Here is an 8,893-nt window from a genome sequence, read left to right as displayed (position 1 = left end):
TGTGTGTGTGTGTGTGTGTGTGTGTGTGTGTATGTATGTATGTATGTATGTATGTGTGTGAAGTTGGTATGCCCTTTTAGTTATTTTATATTTTATTCGGTTTTTATATCTCTACCTATCTTCCAACATTTATTCTACCCTAATCACTTCCTTTCCCCAACACTAGATAGGAGAGAAAGAAATTTAGTGGGAAAAGAAGGCCTAGATCTTTTTTAGCCAACTAAATAGACTACTTTCTGCTAATTAGCGATATCTTATTTCTTGGGTTCTGTCCAATCTTTATAGTGAGGATATCTCCAACTTCTTTTCATTCTTTGCTCATGAACACTTGACAAATAGTAACCAGGAAGAGCAGTGGGGACCAGTCACCACCTTCTTCCTCCTCCTCCTTATTCTCTTCCTCCTCCTCCTCCTCCTCCTCTTCTACCTCCTAATCCCCCTCCTCCTCCTCCTCCTCCTCCTCCTCCTCCTCCTCATTCTTCTTCTTCTTCTCCAGAATTCCCCCTAGAATATGAGGCAATCATAACTAAAGACTGTGACCAAACTGAAGCATTCCCATATCCCACACCTGAGATTAACAAAAACATATTCACATGACATAACTTAATTTTGTTTTTTTTTAAGAAAATAATTCTCCTCTCTCTCTCTCTCTCTCTCTCTCTCTCTCTCTCTCTCTCTCTCTCTCTNTCTCTCTCTCTCTCTCTCTCTCTCTCTCTCTTTTACTCTCTCTCTTCCTCTCCATCTCCTTCTCCCTCTCTCCCTCTCTCTTTCCCTACTCTGTTTCTTTCTATAGTTTCTATTCATCACTAAAACTTTGAACTTTTATAACTGTTCATACTCTCAACTCTATGTCTTGAACTCATTGCCCTTGCCATACTGTTCTTGAGCTTATAGTAAGATTTGAAACACTCTGCACTGTTAGTGGAAGTCTAAATTAGTTCAGCCACTGTAGAAATCCATATCATTGTTCCTAAAAACAAAAATAGAATTCCACATGACTCCACTATACCATTCCCGTGAAGAAATTCATTACAAACAGGGATGACTTGATTGACCTAAGAACTCCAAGACCACATATTCCAGAAATACTTTCATATCAATGATTATTACACTACTGTTCATGATAACTAAATCTGAAATAAGCTTATTTAATAATAGAGGAATTGATGAAGAGAATATGGTTTAGATACACAGTAAAGGTTCTGGGTTTTTTTTTCAGGCATAATGAAATTGTTTTGTTTTGCAAAAAAATGAATGTAGCTGGAAAAGTCATATTGAGAAAATTAAGCTATTCTCAAAAAAACAAATAATATTTTCTTTCATGTGTGGAACCCAGATTTTACATAAATATATAAAATCAAATATGTTATATGACATAAAAGTAGAATCAAAAATGTTTAGAGCAATGCTTCTCAGCCTGTAAGTCATAATCTCCTTAAGGATTGCATGGTGTCACCTAAGACCACCAGAAAACACAAATATTTACATTGGAGTACATAACAGTAGCAAAATTATAGTTATGAAATAGTAACAAAAATAAAAGTATGGTTGGTGATAACCACAAGAAGAACTGAATTAAAGGGTCCCAGCATTAAGAACATTGAGAACCACTGGTCTAGAGGAATGAAGAAAGGTAATCAAAATGGGTTGTCATTAAAAATGAGAGATGGAGTGTTGTGGAGAGGGAATTTTCACAATGCACAGTGCAAAACTGTATGAAAATATTGTTATATAAACAATAACATACACAACAAGAATATGCCATAAAATTTTTACACAATTTTGTGTGTGTGTGTGTGTGTGTGTGTGTGTGTGTGTGTGTGTGTGTGTCTGTGTGGTTCTGGGCTTTGAAGTCAGCATTTGTAGCATGCATTTCAACATTCAGCTGCACCCAATAGGTAATAGATTTTAAAATATATCACACCCACAGCCAACATGATCTGAGCAGTCATTCTGGCTCTGACCCCTTCTATCTTCAGCTCACTTCAGGTATGGGATACAGACTATGGAGCCTTGTTTCTGATTCTTATGCCTGAGCTTGGCAACCAGCCTCACACATCCACAGGTACCTGTCTTCTTAGGAATCCAGGAAAGCTAGAGCAACGTTCTAACAGCCAATACTAGCCTGGGAACAGGCAAGGGAATCCTTCTGAGCCCTGCCCAGCCTTGAGGGATTAAAGCAATTTGCACATTTGATATCACTGGAACTCAGCCACCTGGATGCCCTACCCTGGGAAAGGAGTGTCTATGGGCCCCCAGTGAGGAAGCTGGACCAGGGTCAAAAAAAAGGCTCCTGCATCTTACTGATATGGTGAATGGCAGGCTTACAGCAGGACCCCCCTGGTGGCCGGCAATGGCTGCTGGCCTTGCTGGTGTTGAGGTCCCTACTATCCACAGGTAAGGGTCTCCTGGTGTTTCTGCCCTTGGGGAAGGAGAACTCAGGTTCGTTCTCTTGAAGCCACAACTGTCAACCTTACTGAATCTCTATTTTCAGCCTGTGCCACCACCTGCCTGAGACTTCCTTATATGCTCAAACATCTCATCTGCGGGAGACCACATTTCTTTCTCTTTTATTTTCTCACTACCTTATGTTCCACACTTATTTATCTACTTGTTGTTGTATCTCTTTTAAGTTATAAGCTGCATGAAAAAAGGGTTTCAGTTTTGTCTACAGTAAGCCTTCTGTAAATATTTTTCTTATGGAGATAGGAGTGAAAAGCATGGTGGTTGAAGACTAACCTTTGGGGGTTTAATTGCAGCACTGGCTTTTAGTGACTACAATGCCCTAAATTACTGACTTGGTCACTCAAGGCCTCTGTGTTCCCCGTTTGTAAAGTATATATAATATTCATAGGGTAAAAGGGGAAAGTTCAATGGAATTGAGATCATGGTTAGCAATTTATTATAATCATTAATGTATATTCATTGTTCAAATTAATGGGATATATATATATATCCCATTATTTTATATATATATATCATGTTTTGATCATATTTACTTTCCCTCCTACCTCCTATCTCTATGCCCTTAGTCCCTACCCATAGATAGGCTTCCCCTGAGAGAGTTTTTAGTCCTATTCACTCACAGAAGAATCATCCATGTGGGAAGAGACAGAAGTTGGAAGAGGAGATGTTACATACAGATGCCTGGGCCCTATTTACTGATTCTATGTTTCCCAGGAGATAGCCTTGAACAAATCTTTCATCCATCTCTGCTTCAGTATCCCCACCATTAAAATGGGCTTGCTGTATACAGAGGAGCGAAGTTCTATCAATAATGTGCTTGCCACATAAATATAAGGACCTGAATTTTATCCTCAGCAACCACACAAAAATCTGGGCTTGGTGGTACATACTTATAATCCCAGTGCTAGGAAGGCAGAAAAGAAGAATCTCTGTGACTCACTGACCATAATGTCTAGTTAGTCAGAGAACTCCATGTCCTAGACAAAGCCTGTCTCAAAAAAAAAAAAAAAAAAAAAAAAGGTGAGTGACACCTTAATAATGGCACTCTTTGTTGTCTGGCTTCCATACACATAATACAAATAGAATTATGGTAGGGGAGGGTAGGAGTAACTCAGTGATAGGGCAGTTCTCTAGTAAGCAATCAATCTTGAACCCTGTAATCAATCAATCAATTAATAATCCTAAACTCAAGGTATCTCACTACTGAATGTAAAGGTAAAATAATAGCAGAATCTCAATGAGATATTTATCTGTACACATAGGAATGCTATCCACCACTGTTGAAATCCAGAACCATCCAACTAGCATCTTCCTTCCTTCCTTCCTTCCTTCTTTCCTTCCTTCCTTCCTTCCTTCCTTCCTTCCTTCCTTCCTTCCTTCCTTCTTTCCTTCCTTCCTTCCTTCCTTCCCTCCTTCCTTCCTCTCTCTTTCTTTCTTTTCTCCTTCCTTCCTTCCTTTCTCCCTCTTTCCTATCCTCCTCCCTTCTGACATTCCTTCCTTCATTTCTCTTCCTTCCTTCCTTCCTTCCTTTCTTTCTTTCTTTCTTTCTTTCTTTCTTTCTTTCTTTCTTTCTTTCTTTCTTTCTTTCTTTCTTTCTTATGTCCTTCGTTCTCTTCCTCCTTCCTTGATTTCTTCCTTCCTTTATTTCCTTTATCCTCTCTTCCTGTCTTTTTTTTTGTTCATTCTTTCAAAAATTCTGAGTATCAAGGTAAATGAGTAAACTTTTGTAGAAGGAATTGAAAATATTTCCCAGACATTGTGACCTGAAAATTTTCATTGCTACATATTAAGTGATTCCTCAGCAATTTAATGAAAGTATGACAGCAATAAAATAAAGAAACACCAAGATTAACATCTGGCTGCATTTAGCCTTGTGTCACTGGCTGCATTTCATAGGACAGAAACATGACAAGAGTGATAAAATGATAAATTCATTATGGTAGGTGAAAATGTTATTTTCAACTACTATGCTTAAAATCTGCGCTCAACACATCTCTATTTCTGAAGCCTAAAATCTAAAAAGTCCAAACTAAACTTATGCTTCTACATAACAGTGTTTTTCTTCCCTCTCATTTTCTTTATTTTTGTCATATGTATTTATAAATATATAAATAAAACCTGGTAAGTCCACTTAGTGTCGCTCATATGTACATGAGTATAAGGTTGACCCTTGCTTTTGAGAACCTCTCATAAGGATCACCCTTGGAGAAGGTTGAGTCTCATTCTGTCAGCTGTCATTGAGTGTAGCTCTTCTTCTAGTAATGCGGCCTTGGAAAACACCCCCATCTACATTGGCATAACAACTAGAGTCATAATCTTCCTAATCTTTTTAGACAATGATAATGTTGAAAATTTATAGGTGCAGCTTTTCTCTCTTATATTAAAAGCCCAATCTAGCCACAAACATTCTGGTCCTCTGGATCTTATGATCTTTCCATTCTACCTTACCAATTTTCTCTGAGCCTTCCAAGTAAGAGTTGTGTTGGAGATATATTAATTGGGACTTGCCAACCCACCTCCACCTGTTCTCTGCATTTTTACCAGTTTTAGATTTCTGTAATGGTCTCCGTCTGATTAAAAAAACTGCTTTGTGTAGGAAGACGCCTACACTTACCTGTTAGTATAAGAATGAACATTAAGAAAGTAGTTAAATTATTAAATAAAAAGTAGTTAGCCTGAAGGAATAACCATCCAGAGACTGTCCCACTTGGGGATCCACTCCATAAACAACCACCAAACTCAGTCACTAGGCAGATGCCAACAAGAGCCTACTAACAGGAGCCTGATATAGCTGTCTCCTGCAAGGCTCTGCCAGTGCCTGGNAAATACAGAAGTGGATGCTCACAGTCATCCTTTAGACAGAGCACAAGGTCCCCAATAAAGGAGCCAGAGAAATATCCAGGAGCTGACAGGGACTGAAGCCCCATAGAAGGAACATCAATATGAACTAACCAGTACCCCCCAGAGCTCCCTGGAACTATACCACTAATCAAAGAAAACACATGGTGGAACTTGTGGCTCTAGCTATATATGTAGCAGTGGATGGTCTAGTTGATCATCAATGCGAGGAGAGGCCCTTGGTCCTATGAAGGCTCTATGACCCAATATAGGGGAATGCCAGGACCAGGGATGGGAGTGGGTTGGTTGGGGAGCAGGGGGAGTGTGGAGGAGATGGGAGATTTTCAGAGGGGAAACTAGGGGATAACATTTGAAATGTAAATAAAGAAAATATATAAAAATAATAAAAAAAGAATGTCCAAAAAAGAAGATAAAAGAAAACAAAGTAGTTAGATTATGCTGGTCCACCAACAACTTGAAGAGAAAAAAAGAATGTAGTTAGAAATTATACCAGTTAAGGAAGTGACATTAGTATCATCTAGATGCCATGGCCTAGCCATGGAATAGATAGTTGACTAGGGTCACAATACCAGGCACAGATTTCCTTTTATCGATTGAGCCTTAAGTCCAGTTGTACAGATGTCAGTTACCCCAACAATATAAATGCTACTATTGTCTGATTAGGAGTATCTTGCAGGGCTGATAATTGTGGCTACACGTCACCACTTGTTAGAACTATTAATTGATTTTCTCACTTGGCATACACATATCAGTACTAGTAGATCTTGTCCTCATGGAAAAGACTTCACGTCAGTTCGATTTTGATTCATCCAATAACTGTGTATTTACTGTATTGTATCTTCAACAATAGGCATGTATCTTTACATTCTGGGAATTAACCAAGAGTACAATATTAGGATGTATGTTTTGGAAGTTTCTTGTACTCTTCTGACCAATAGCTATCATGGCTAGTACTGGGGGTTTTGTTAGACTGTGGTTCTTGAGAGAAGCATTATCATCCCAAGTAGCATAAAATTATGTATGTATGTAATTATATTATGTTTTATATATTTACATTTAATTATATAATATAAAATTTTAAGTAAACATAACATAATAATCCCTATGACTTTTTCAAGTAGCTTTAGTATTACCTATCTCTCCTCCTCTCCTCTCTCCTATCTCTCTCTCTCTCTCTCTCTCTCTCTCTCTCTCTTTCTCTCTCTTCTCCCCTCTCTCTCTCTCTCTCTCTCTCTCTCTCTCTCTCTCTCTCTCTCTCTCTCTCTCTCTCTCTCTCTCTCTCTCTCTCTTTTTTTTTTTTTTTTTTTTTTTTTGTTTTGCTTTTCGAGACTGGGTTTCTTTGTATAGCCCTGGCTGTCCTGGAACTCACTTTGTAGACCAGGCTGGCCTTGAACTCAGAAATCCACCTGCCTCTGCCTCCCGAGTGCTGGGATTAAGGGCGTGCGCCACCACGCCCCCCCCCTTTTTTTTTTAACAGGGTCTCATTTATACCAGACTGGCTTCAAATTTAGTCTATAATCAAAAATGATTTCTGGTTCTCCAGTTAAGTGTTGAGATTATGGGCATATGCTACCATGCACAGTTTATGCAGCTTTGGGGTTAGAACCAAGGGTATTAACCATGTTTTACAGGCACTCTACCAACTGATCTACATATTCATGCTATACCAGCCACCAAGAGACATTTGGAAGATGAATGGACAGACAATATGTAATAGATACATACAAAGAAATCTCACTTAGTCTTAGAAAGAAAAACAATCAGAACACACAGGAGGACATGAATGAACTTTGATAGGATCTCCAGTGAAAAGGCAGATACACTACCAGATTCTGTTCAGGAGAGGGTTCTAGGATGGTCAGAGACATAGAGACCTATAATTGTTGCTGGGGAGATTAAGGTTTACTGTTTTGGGTTCTTAGTTTTACTAATAAAAAGAATTAAAAAAAACACTCATATGGATGCTTGAAGAACAATTTTACAGAATTTGAAAGAAAAACAATTGTGCAGGAAGAAAGCTGGAAGTCTTCTTGGGTGTCAGAAAGAAGATGGAGAAATCACACTTTTTTAGTTTACAGGTCAGAAAAAAAGGCAAGAGGAGTGCTCAAGGCATGCTTAGTAGTATCCAGCTACAGATTTGAGCTCAGAGGGCATCAAATTATCCCAGAATTGACATGTAGAGTGGATAGCACTTTAGTTTGTGAAAATGAGAAAGTATTGGGATAGGCAGGTATGGCCGTACAATCCTCTGAACACACTTACCACCCCTGTGCCACATAGTTAAAAGTGGTTGACACAGTCAATAGTATACCCTATGCACTTTACCACAATTTTATTTTATATCATTAATTTAGTGTTCGAGACAGGCTTTCATCATATAGCCTAGACTGGCCTCTAACTCAGAAAGATGACTTTTTTTCTTTTTTTCTTTTTCCCAAGACTAGATTTTTAATATAATTCTGATACTAATTAGTTAGTAGGTTTAGGTAAACGCATGGGTAGCATTTTAGGGATGTGAAAGAACAGAATAGCTTCTCCTAAGTGCTTTCATTTTATTATAATTATTATTTTCTTTATTTACATTTCAAATGCTATCCCAAAAGTTCCCTATAACCCCACCACCCCTGCTCCCCTACCCACCCACTCCCACTTCTTGGCCCTGGCCTTCCCCTGTGCTGGGTCATATACAGTTTGCAAGACCAAGAGGCCTCTCTTCCCAATGATGACCTTATTGGCCATCTTCTGCTACATATGCAACTAGAGACACGAGCTCAGGGAGTACTGGTTAGTTCATATTGTTGTTCAACCTACAGGGTTGCATCCCCCTTCAGCTCCATGGGTACTTTCTCAAGCTCCTCCATTGGAGGCACTTTTTTCCATCCAATAGCTGACTGTGAGCAACCACTTCTGTGTTTGCCAGGCACTGGCATAGCCTCATAAGAGTCTGCTATATCAGGGTCCCTTCAGCAGAATCTTGCTGGCATGTGCATTAGTATCTGGTTTTGGTGGGCGATGATGGTATGGATCCCCGGATGGGGTAGTCTCTGGATAGTTCATCCTTTCATCTTAGCTCTAAATTTTGTCTCTGTATCTATATCCTTTCATGGGTATTTTGTTCATTTTTCTAAGGAGGAATGAAGAATCCACACGATGGTCTTCCTTCTTGGTTTTCTTGTGTTTTGCAAAATGTATCTTGGGTATTCTAAGTTTCTGAGCTCATACCTGCTTATCAGTGAGTGCATATCTAGTGACTTCTTTTGTGATTGGGTTACCTCAGTAAGGATGATATCCTTCAGATACATCCATTTGCCCAAGAATTTCATAAATTCATTGTTTTTAAGAGGTGAGTAGTACTCCATTGTGTAAATGTACTACAGTTTCTGTATCCATTCCTCTATTGAGGGACATCTGGGTTCTTTCCAGCTTCTGACTATTATAAATAAGGCTGCTATGAACATAGTGGAGCATATGTCCTTATTACCAGTTGGAAGATCTTCTGGGTATATGCCCAGAAGAGGTATTGCTGGGTCCTCTGGTAGTTATATGTCCAATTTTCTGAGGAACCACC

The sequence above is a fragment of the Mus pahari genome, chromosome 10 (assembly GCF_900095145.1).
Source record: "Mus pahari chromosome 10, PAHARI_EIJ_v1.1, whole genome shotgun sequence".
NCBI lineage: Eukaryota > Metazoa > Chordata > Mammalia > Rodentia > Muridae > Mus > Mus pahari.
The sequence above is the reverse complement of the archived record's forward strand: the minus strand, read 5'-3'. Positions refer to the sequence as shown.